The sequence below is a fragment of the Anabrus simplex genome, chromosome 1 (assembly GCF_040414725.1).
Source record: "Anabrus simplex isolate iqAnaSimp1 chromosome 1, ASM4041472v1, whole genome shotgun sequence".
Taxonomy (NCBI): Eukaryota; Metazoa; Arthropoda; class Insecta; order Orthoptera; family Tettigoniidae; genus Anabrus; species Anabrus simplex.
The window spans coordinates 1,573,326,496-1,573,338,060 of NC_090265.1; positions in this window are offsets into that span (position 1 = coordinate 1,573,326,496).

Genomic DNA, 11,565 nt, shown 5'->3' on the forward strand with positions numbered 1-11,565 from the left:
CAAACAAACAAACAAACAAACAAACAAACAAACCCATGGCACTACACCGACGAGGGGCCTCGGCTACGAAGCGACCGCTGCTCAGCCCGTAGGTCTGCAGTTTACGAGGTATCATGTGGTCAGCATAACCAATTTTCTCGGCCCTTACCCTTGGCTTTCTAAATTGGGGTCGTTATTTTACCGCCAAATAACTCCTCATCTGTTCTGATGCAGACTGACTGAACATCGAACCGGCCCTCAGATCCAACCAGAAATCTCTGACATGGCTACGAATAATTCAAATTTATATTGCTCAACAACATTTCGCATACCGGTACATAACGTATGCTATTACTGTTCATGGAATAATGTTCAATTTTTTTAATAAGTCTGTTAATTACCTGTAAACTGTTTATCGAATTTGCATCATTTCTCGCATTTGAATGGAGTCTTCACCATAAATACTACAACTCAGTGAATATTTATATAATAGTTTCGATGAAATAATTTCCGAGTTACATCAACAAGATACACAAAATATTTAAGCTATTTTTTAAAGAAGTTTCGCTCTTAATCGTTACCTTTTATATCATTCCTTCTTATTTATTGTATTACCAATTATTTCATACAAATGTACTCATTTTCATCAATGAAACGAGACCACATAGTGTTGTTCATACAAGTAAGATACATTACAGTGAGAATATGTTCAATAGCTTTTTAATTATGGTCAAAACACTGCATAAAATTTTTAAAATAATGAAACCGAGCAACAAAATTATTACAGAGTAAAGATAAAGACGTGTTCACATCCCGAGGTGGTGCAGCTATTTTCAGGCACACCCCAATTGGAGGGGAGCTGCATGTACCGTTTCAACCACATACCAGCCATCCTGCCATTCGTAAATTTCTGGCAGTACCGGGAATCGAACCCTGGATTTCGAGGACGGCAGCTAATAGTGCTAACCGTTGCGCTACGATGGCGGGCAGAGCAAGATGTAGCAAGTGATATACAGGGACATTTAGAACATACCTTTTAAAGCTATGAAGAAAACAGTTTTATCATCATTTCCATTTACTGTACTTTACTGCCTCCCTGGTTTCTTCATCCGGCTGCTCATCGGCAGAATTCGTCTTCGGTTCCTCAGTGGGTCAAATAAGAACTCAATAACTATTCTAATGAAATAAAAGCAGGACAGGAACTAAGATACCAATTCGTGAATGATAAAACAACATGTTACATTTTTACAAATTCAATACGATAAGGCATAGAAATTTCCCATTTAAGAATCATAAAACATGACACTCGAAATGATACACACATACATCATACAAATATACATTATCATTATAGACTGTTATGCCTTTCAGCGTTCAGTCTACAAGCCTCTGTGAATTTACTAAACGTCGCAACAATCCTCTATTTGCAACTAGTGCTGTAGCCTTATTTAGTTTTATACCTCTTATCTTTAAATAGTCACAATCTCAGTCTAACAATCGTTGCCTTGGTCTACCTCTACTTCTCTTACCATCCATAACAGAGTCCATTATTCTCCTAGATAATCTATCCTCCTCCATTCGCCTCACATGACCCCACCACCGAAGCGGGTTTATGCGTACAGCTCCATCCATCGAGTTCATACGTAAATTAGCCTTTAACTCCTCATTCCGAGTACCCTCCTGCCACTATTCCCACCTGTTTGTGCCAGCAATCATTCTTGCTACTTTCATGTCTGTTACTTCTAATTTATGAATAAGATATCCTGAGTCCACCCAGCTTCCGTTCCCGTAAAGCAAAGTTGGTCTGAAAACAGACCGATGTAAAGATAGTTTCGTCTGGACTCGTCGCCGTAAGACCTATCTGTGTCGGTGCGACGTAAAACAACTAGCAAAAAAAAAAAAAAAAAGTTTCGTCTGGGAGCTGACTTCCTTCTTACAGAATACTGTTATAGCAACTGCGAGCTCACTTCATTAGCTTTACTACACTTTGATTCAATCTCACTTATTATATTACAATCCTGGGAGAACACACAATCTAAATACTTCAAATTATCGAACTGTTCTAGCTTTGTATCACCAATCTGACATTCAGTTCTGTTGAATTTCTTACCTACTGACATCAATTTAGTCTTCGAGAGGCTAATTTTCATACGATACTCATTGCACCTATTTTCAAGTTTCAATATATTACACTGCAGGCTTTCGGCACAATCTGCCATTAAGACCAAGTCGTCAGCATAGGCCAGAATGCTTACTACATTTCCACCTAACTGAATCCCTCCCTCCCATTGTATACCTTTCAGCAGATGGTCCATGTAAACTACGAACAGCAAAGGTGAAAGATTACAGCCTTGTCGAACCCCTGTAAGTACCCTGAACCAAGAACTCATTCTACCATCAATGCCTTTGATTGATTTTAATAATCAACCTTTAACTCCATAGTGCCCCAGTATGGTGAACATCTTTTCCCTCGGCACCCTGTCATATGCTCTCTCTAGATCTACGAAACATAAACACAACTGCCTATTCCTGTCGTTGCATTTTTCAATTAACTGGCGGAACTGAAAATCTGATCCTGACAGCCTCTCTGTGGTCTGAAACCACACTGGTTTTCATCCAACTTCCTCTCAACTACTGATCGCACCCTCCCTTCCAAGATGCCAGTGAATACTTAGCCTTGTATACTAATCAATGAGATACTTCGATAGTTGTTGTAATCCTTCCTGTTCCCTTGCTCATAGATAGGTGCAATTACTGCTCTTGTCCAATACTCGATGCTAATCTTACTACTCTATGAAGTCATATCATTCCTGCCTTCCCACTATACTTCACCATTCCAGGTCTAATTTCATCTTTTCCTGCTGCTATGAAAATGGAGTTTATTTACCATACTTTCCACTTCTTCAAACGTAATTCCACCATCATCATTTCCTCCTCCCCATGAGCTTGGCTGTTCGCAACACCACCAGGAAGATTACCTTTTACGTTGAGAAGATGTTCAAAATATTCCCTCCACCTTTCCAGTGATTCCCTGGGATCTATTATGAGTTCACCTGAATTACTCAAAACACTGTTCATTTCCTTTTTCCCTCCCTTCCCAGAATTCTTTATTACTGTTCAGAAAGGTTCCTCTGCTGCTTGACCTAGCCTTTCCAGGTTATTACCAAAATCTTCCCACGAATTTTTTTTGGATTCAACAACTATTTGTATCCCTCTGTTTCTTTCATCTACGTGCAAATTCCTGTCTAACTCAGCCCTTGTTAGGAGCAATTTCTGATAAGCCTTCTTTTTCCGTTTACTAGCTGCTCTCACTTCGTTATTCCACCAAGATGTTCTCCTTTTCCATCTTTACACACAGTAGTCCTTGTTGTTTCTACTACAGCATCCCTGTATGCCACCCATTCACTTTCTATATCCTGAACCTGCTTACTGTCTACTGTTCGAACTTTCTGACTAATCATATCCATGTACTTCTGTCTAATTTCCTCGTCCTGGAGATGTTCATTTGCAGACAGATTTCTCTTTCTCTACCTTAGGCCTAGAGATACTTAGTTCACTACAGATCAGATAGTGGTCTGTATCAACGAGAAATCCCCGGAAAACTCGTACTTTACTAACAGATTTCGTGAATTCGAAGTCGGTTAAGATATAGTCTATTATGGATCTGGTACCTCTAGCCTCCCATGTGTAGCGGTGAATAGCCTTATGCTTGAAGAATGTATTCGTAACTGCTAAACCCATACTAGCACAGAAGTGCAGCAAACGCCTGCCATTCCCATTAGCTTCCATATCTTCCCCACATTTTCCAATCACCCATTCGTATCCTTCAGTTCTATTCCCAAATCTCGCATTGAAATCGCCCATTAGCACTATTCTATCCTTGCTGTTGACCCTGACCACGATGTCAATGCTTCATAAAACGTGTCAACTTCATCCACATCTGCACCCTCACATGGTGAATCCACTGAGACAATTCTAGTCCTAATTCCTCTAACTGTCAAATCTACCCACATCATTCGCTCATTTACGTGCCTAACAGAAACTATGGTGCGTGCAATGGTATTCCTGATAAAGAGCCCTACCCCAGACTCTGCCCTTCCCTTTCTAACACCCGTCAAGTACACTTTATAATCTCCTATCTCTTCCTCGTTATCTCCCCTTACCTGAATATCACTTACTCCTAGCACATCCAGATGCATCCTCTTTGCTGACTCAGCCAGTTCTACTTTCTTTCTTCCATAAGCCCCATTAATATTGATAGCTCATCATCGAATTCCATTTCGTTCGCCAAGTTGTTTCCAAGGAGTCCCTCGCCTGTCAAATCGGAGTGGGACTCCGTTACTCCCATAGGTCCGAGGCTTGCTTAGAATGTCCTGAGCTCGGTAAATTCATGAAGCAGGATGCTACCCTACTTGCACATAGTCCAAGTGGGGATCTCTCCTCTAACGGGTTATGGACCACCGGTGAATTGTATAGTCCTAGCCGCCTGAGCACAAGGAGGGCCACGACTCAGAATAGGCCTATGTCCGAGATGCCTACTCCCATTCCGTAGCAACTGGTATCCCGACTCTCAGGACCACTTACTAGGCCACTCAGCCGTTGCCCATGGTTCATGAACTAGGACGTGCTTCAGTAACCCACACCATGAACCATCTCGAAGTGACAACTGAAAAATGTATGAAATGATGGGTCTGTTCCCCACACAGAAATACGTTTTTAATACAAGTGTTTCGGTGACGTGAGATACCTTATTTCTCTTGTGGTATTGCAACTTCCTAGTCCGAACAGATATGAAAACTTTCGTTCGTAAACATTCATTAAACATGGGAATAGATTAGCAAGGTTCACGTACAAACTTTCCTTACAATTAGGGACACAAATACATAAAGACTCGTCTACGACCGTAAATTTTCCCCCAGATATTCATAGATTCTACTACTGTCCTGATTTCCAATATGCAAATGAATGAGTTCAGAAACTCGCATCTCTTCTGTAAGCATACGGGCTTATTTCCCTTATAACGAAGATACTACTATAACACCAATTATCACAACCAAAACACACCAAACAAATATGCACTTTAAACACTGCACCTGTAAATACACATAAAAGAAAATGCACTTGTCTTGACGGGTTGGTAATATCTGAACACCATATTAATCCTACAAGAAAGGTCATATACCTAAGTGAGCCAGTAGATAGCAAGGCCGTCGGGTGTCGGTCACCGTTCAAAACACGACCATTTAACTGGCTGTAAATTCAAAACAAATTCCAGACTCCTAAGAACAGTGGGGGTTCTACACAGATGGCGCTCGTATGTCATCAAGTCTATGGCCCTCTTCCTTCATCTCGTGGAACAAGAGGACTCATTATATCTGGGCGAATCATTCCTCCCCTTCACTGGTGGAAATGTCACCATCGTGGCAGTCATAGCCTCTCAAATAACTCTTAAAATATCATCACATTGATCTGGTACAATTACCCCAAGACTCGCAAATTACATCAGATAGGCCACGATGTATACTCCAATATATTCAGTATTTCTCTATTTCACATTCATAATTCCCCGGTTCGTGCCTCCAAAACATCTGTGAATTAACCTGCCGGAATTGCCTTCAAAACAAACACTAATCAACGATGGCGACTCCTTGTCCACAGCCTTCTCTGGATCTCTGAAATCTCATGCATACCATTAACCTACCATGCACATCCTACTTCTTTAGGTTGGATAGCCCTCTCAAGGATCTTCTCCCAGTTCAATTACTGTAAGACTCTTTCGTTCTTAGCCTCTGGATGATCTTAGCTTTCAAACTGCCGTAACTCCAGACAAGGCAAGAATAACATTATATAATATTGCAGTGAATGAAGCCTCTCTAACGCATATCTCTCCATAACCAACTGCAACCCAAGCAAAGCAATGTACACAAAAATTACACATGGAACGGTCCTGAACCTATCTAAACTAACACATAGTTTTCCCTAGACAGATTACTGATCTATTTACATTTGAAATTCATGAACTTCGCTATTATATCCCATGCTTATACCTTTTCAGACTTATCTTATTCACGTGATGTCACTGAGCTCGATTTTAAAGAATCACAGGTTGATTTGATGTCCCATAGCTCCTCACTGGCCCTGAGATGTATCCTCTTGATTCGTTAGCTTACGACGGTCCACAGTAGTCTCGTTCACTGATTCCTTCTGGATTGATGTTGGAAGGTCTCGTTTCATCTACCAGTTCGGCGGTCTCTCGTTCACCGAGTCCTTCTGGATTACTGTTGGAAGGTCTCGTTTTATCTACTGAATCGGTGGCCCTTTGTTCACCGGGTTCACCTTCGCCTGTCATCGTTGCAATCAGCGTAGATAGCGTGTTAGTTATTTGTACAGTTGCGCTCTGGCGTGGAGTTTAGCATTAAATAACAGATTAAAACATTTTTATTACTTACGCCTTTATCTAGTTTACCCTTCCCGCTTTATTTGCTTACTGCCCTATAGCACCCTTCGCTGTCTAGTCACATGCACTATCATATCATTCAGCTTCGTAGCTTCAATTTTGACTTCAATTAAATATTTTTCTCTCCTAGTTAGTTCGTAGACTATATTGGATAATTACCATTACTAATACACTGGCGTGGTACGTTTCCATGCTTCTATTGTTCTATTGACTCGTACTAAGTCACGCGCACAACATTCTTCATCGAGCTCTGGTACAGAATAGAATGCGCGTCCCCTCGTCCTTCTCCCTTTTATCACATCCGTGGAATGACGCCTCACTAGGGGAATCACTAACAGAATCACGCGAACTCTTTGTGTCGAACAGGCTTCGGTTCTCACGGTAGGTTATGTACTGACTAAATTTGAATATTGGACATAACTATGAACATAGATATAATCAACTCGAGACACTATATAAATCCAGTCAACATTCTCTGTCGTTCCAGTTTTCCGTCATGTGGTTTCTAGGCGTAATTACTCGTTAATCTCGTAAACATACCGCTACTGTTTCTTGCCTCCTGTTTACACTTGCAGTTGGCACTTAGGTGGCTTCGTTACCAGAGTTGGAGATAAATCTGTGCATCCTACTCATGTTCTACCCTCGCTGGTCTATACATCCCAGTCGTGGATGGCCTAGTTCTTGCGCGCTTGCCTACGTTCGCATCCCCGCGATAGTTTTAATATATACAAGAGGTATTCAATAAATGACAATACCACGCAGGCGTGGTACGGTATATTGCGGTGTTATAGAGTACTCAAACGCCTGAATTAACAGAGAGTTTCTAAGAAGGTGAAACTAGGAAAGTTGGATTCAAAGCATAGCACTAACAGCTTAACGTAGAGGGCTTGTCACTGAAGAAACACAGTTGAGCCAGTACGCTCAAATCTAGCACAACAGAGATGCTTCTGTTAATTTCATAGTGGCATGGTAACCACGTAAAGTGAACTATCAGTGAAGGAAATATACCTCCCCTATGAAGTGTTTAAAATAATTATTGATGTAAATGTATAGTTTAAATATCAACATAGGAACGGGATGAGTGATTCGGGTGGAAGGATGCTAAACCTTCTGACCACAAGTTGGTGGATTCAATACCAGCTTAGTCCGGTGGTACTTCAAGGTTGTTAAATATGAGAGCCTCGTATCGGTAGGCTTACCGGCACGTAAAATAACTCTATCAGGACAAAATTCTGGCACGTCGGATAAAACCATAAAATTGCTTAGTGAGACGTAAAACGAGTGATATTATTTTATGGTTATTACCGAGTGAATTAGCTGCACGGTCCGGGTCGCGTAGCAGTGAGCTTCCTTTTCATACCATGCTCATGCTGGGGTTATACCTTACTTAAGGCTACGGTAACTTCCTTCCCAGTTCTAGCGCTGTCCTCATGTGACCCGTGTCAGTCGATACGACGTTAAAACAAAACCAAAAATTGGTATAATAATCAGTATGTCATGATTATGATAGTGACCACGTGGCCTTTATCTGATTATTGTATTATTCCTACTTGCTTAACCCCGTTTCCTCACTTTCTTCTCTCCCATTCGGCCTCCTTTGGTCGACTCTTGTTGTCTTCCGACCCTTGCGGTATGAGGTTTTCGAGACGTACAGAGCCATACACGTCCACGCTTTACTTTACACCTACGTTTCTCCTATACCTTCATGAAGGGTCATATGTCTTCCTCTTGATATCCGGCTCTTTTGCTGAATGGTCAGCGTACTGGTCTTAGGTTCAGAGGACGCAAGTTCGATTTTCGCCCGCACCGGGGATTTTAACTGCACATGGTTGATTCCTCTTGTTCGGGGACTTAGAGTACACTCATTTTCATATACACACAACACACCACTCTACCAACCACCACAGGAATTCCCAATAATGAATACAACCCTTCATATATGGTTTGCGTCAGGAAGGGTAACAGAACGTAAAACTGGACCAAATCCATGCTAATTGCTTACCCCAATAAATAGATTGAGACTGGAACAGCTACACGGAGTAACGTGCTGCGGGTGACCCCCGTTTTAGCTTCGGAGTTCTCTCAGGAACTCTATTTATTCATTTGTGGTAATTATGAGGCTGCATTTACGTCTGCCATTGCGTCTACCTACTTCGTTAATACCAGATTTCTCGAGATTTTTCTTAATTGTTTTAACTTATGAACCTGATGTATGAGATGTGCGCACTCTTATTCTTGCCTATGGGTGTGTAAGCAGAGATGTCCATGTACTGCACTGGATTCTCACTAAGGTGGCCATGGATGGAATCCCAGTCATTGTATGAGAAATTCTTAAAATGAAATTAAATACCATGTCCCTGTGATTATTATAAACATCTCAGCAATCATATTAAACTACAACTTTACATGTTTGCTTTCTGTTTTCTCGTCACACACACAATCCTTCCCTTTCTTTAACCATTAACTCTTGATTATTGTTTTAACTAGTAGCCTAGCACAGAAACTCATACTCCTTCAGTCATGTGTGAAGAAATAATAATAATAATAATAATAATAATAATAATAATAATAATAATAATAACAATAATAAAATAGCATCACAGGCAAGCCTTCAGATATCATTCGAGAAAATTAAGTATATGCAGAATTTTCAGCAAAAGTGCAAGAAAGGGCCTCAAAATTTCAGAGGGCATTTACAGTAACATGGGATCACTGCAATAAACTAGTAATGTCACGTAATGTAAATTGAAACATTATAAAACCATTATTGTACCAAAAGCTCTACATGCATCAGAAACCTTAACTTTAGGAGGTCATTCTGAAAATGCAGATATTGGAAAACAACAACGTAAAACTCTTAAGAAAAGTTTCGGCTCCATACAAGAAAATGGAATTTGGATCAAAAGGCGAACTTCAAATCTCTACAGTTACACGGATACTGCACGGAGGAGACGTTTGAAATATCTAAACACATTTTAGCATGGAGAACAATGGACTCACAAAAAGATGATTCAGTGTAATAAATTCCCAAAACAGGAGAATAAATTGACTACAGGAAACAAGAGGGCACCTGAATTAATTGAACATCAGGGAAGACATTTAAAAAAAACACAAATCTTCAGGACCTCAGTAAATAAACACACATTTTTGGTGAAAACTAGCAGCAAGACTGGTACAAAGTGGTCAGAAAAACGGAAGAGGCAACACAATGAATTAATGAAGACATTTTTGAAGAATAGGAAGACGACATTCATCAAACCAGTGAACAAGTTCCAACGCCCTCTATGAATGGGTATAACGAAACAAGGAGAATAATAATAATAATAATAATAATAATAATAATAATAATAACACTTCTTTTAGTGAGGTTAGGATTTCGATCCGTGTCACCTGTGTAGATTTGGCGCTGTTTTATGGCCGGATGACCTTGCTGACGGTAACCCTGTTTGGAGGGTTGCATTCACTATTATTTCCCCGGTGTTTGTGTTGTGTTGTGTTGTCTTGTCTTGTCTTGTCTTGTCTTGTCTTGTCTTGTCTTGTCTTGTCTTGTCTTGTCTTGTCTTGTCTTGTCTTGTCTTGTCTTGTCTTGTGTTGTGTTGTGTTGTGTTGTCTTGTCTTGTCTTGTCTTGTCTTGTCTTGTCTTGTCTTGTCTTGTCTTGTCTTGTCTTGTGTTGTGTTGTGTTGTGTTGTGTTGTGTTGTGTTGTGTTGTGTTGTGTTGTGTTGTGTTGTGTTGTGTTGTGTTGTGTTGTGTTGTGTTGTGTTGTGTTGTGTTGTGTTGTGTTGTCTTGTGTTGTGTTGTGTTGTGTTGTGTATGTATATGAAGAGAAGTGTGTTGAGATTAACACAATCATGTAGTCCCGGAGTTCAAAGAATTGACCAGACTGCCTGTCCAGAAACTGAACTCGGGAGCCTTTGAACCGAAGGCCTAGACGCTGGCCATTCAGCCAAGGAGCCTGGTAATAATAATGGCAGAGGTATATTATAACAATATTATATTCTGCCCAGATCCATGTCTGGTGAGATACAGAATGCAGTGCTTCCTTGTGTGGCCTAGATCGGGTTTGTTACTTTTATTCCTCTGCCCGAGCCTGATCCTTGGCTTTCACGACACGAAAGTGACTGAGCCATGAGTATTACGAGTGGCACCATTCCTGCGATGAATAGCGTGGAAATGTAAGAAACAGGATCGATTGATGTAAGTATTTCACGTGGTGGTGATTACTTTTTTAAGAGGAAGTACAACTAGGCAACCATCCTCTGTATAACACTAATCAGAGGGAAGAAATGGAAGGGATCAGACACTTCGAAAAATGAAGATATCGGCCAAAGGAAGACACGGGCCGCGAAGGGCGTGAAAATGAAAGACGCCCTAGCCCTCGCAAACCTAATAGCGTCGGAGTCGGAAAAGAATAATAGTTGACCAAGAGAGGTCGGATAGGATAGATGAAAGTGAGGAGCCAGGCACAGGTAACTGGAATTAATGCCAGGACTCAGCTTAGGGCTCCTTGGTCGCCAATCCACGCTCCTAAGTTCAGAGCCCCTGGGGCCCCTCTTAGTCGCCTCTTACGACAGGCAGGGGATACCGTGGGTGTTATTCTACCACCCCCACCCACAGGGGGATGTAAGTATTTCAGTACACTGGGAAGACTAATATGTATCAGCATCGCCTGGATCCGTGGGGAAAGCAACGCGAAACGACATCTCTTTATTTCACCTAGTACATCTCTTCAGTGACAGCTAGACTACATATGGCAGCTGATGACGGATCTGTTGAGGATCAGACCAGTTTCTGGCCTGAGGACACTTATATTATTAGACTATAAGGTAGTCTCAACTAATGCGTGTAGGTATTTCATTTGGCATCGTTTAGGCTACCTGTGTGTCAATTACTACGTCCCATTTTGCTCTAGCAGACTTCAAAGAAACCAGAATTCCATTCGATGACCTATGGCTAACTTTAATTACTTCCGTCATGTAAGGCCCGAATGTATCGAGCGAAACTTTTAAATGCTGACCTCATACGACGTGGAATGACGTACGAACTTCCTTTTCTCCTTCGAAACTTCCTCCTGCTTCAGCCAACCTTGAAGCTGCGATCTTGAGACCTGGTAGCAGAAACTATGCCACT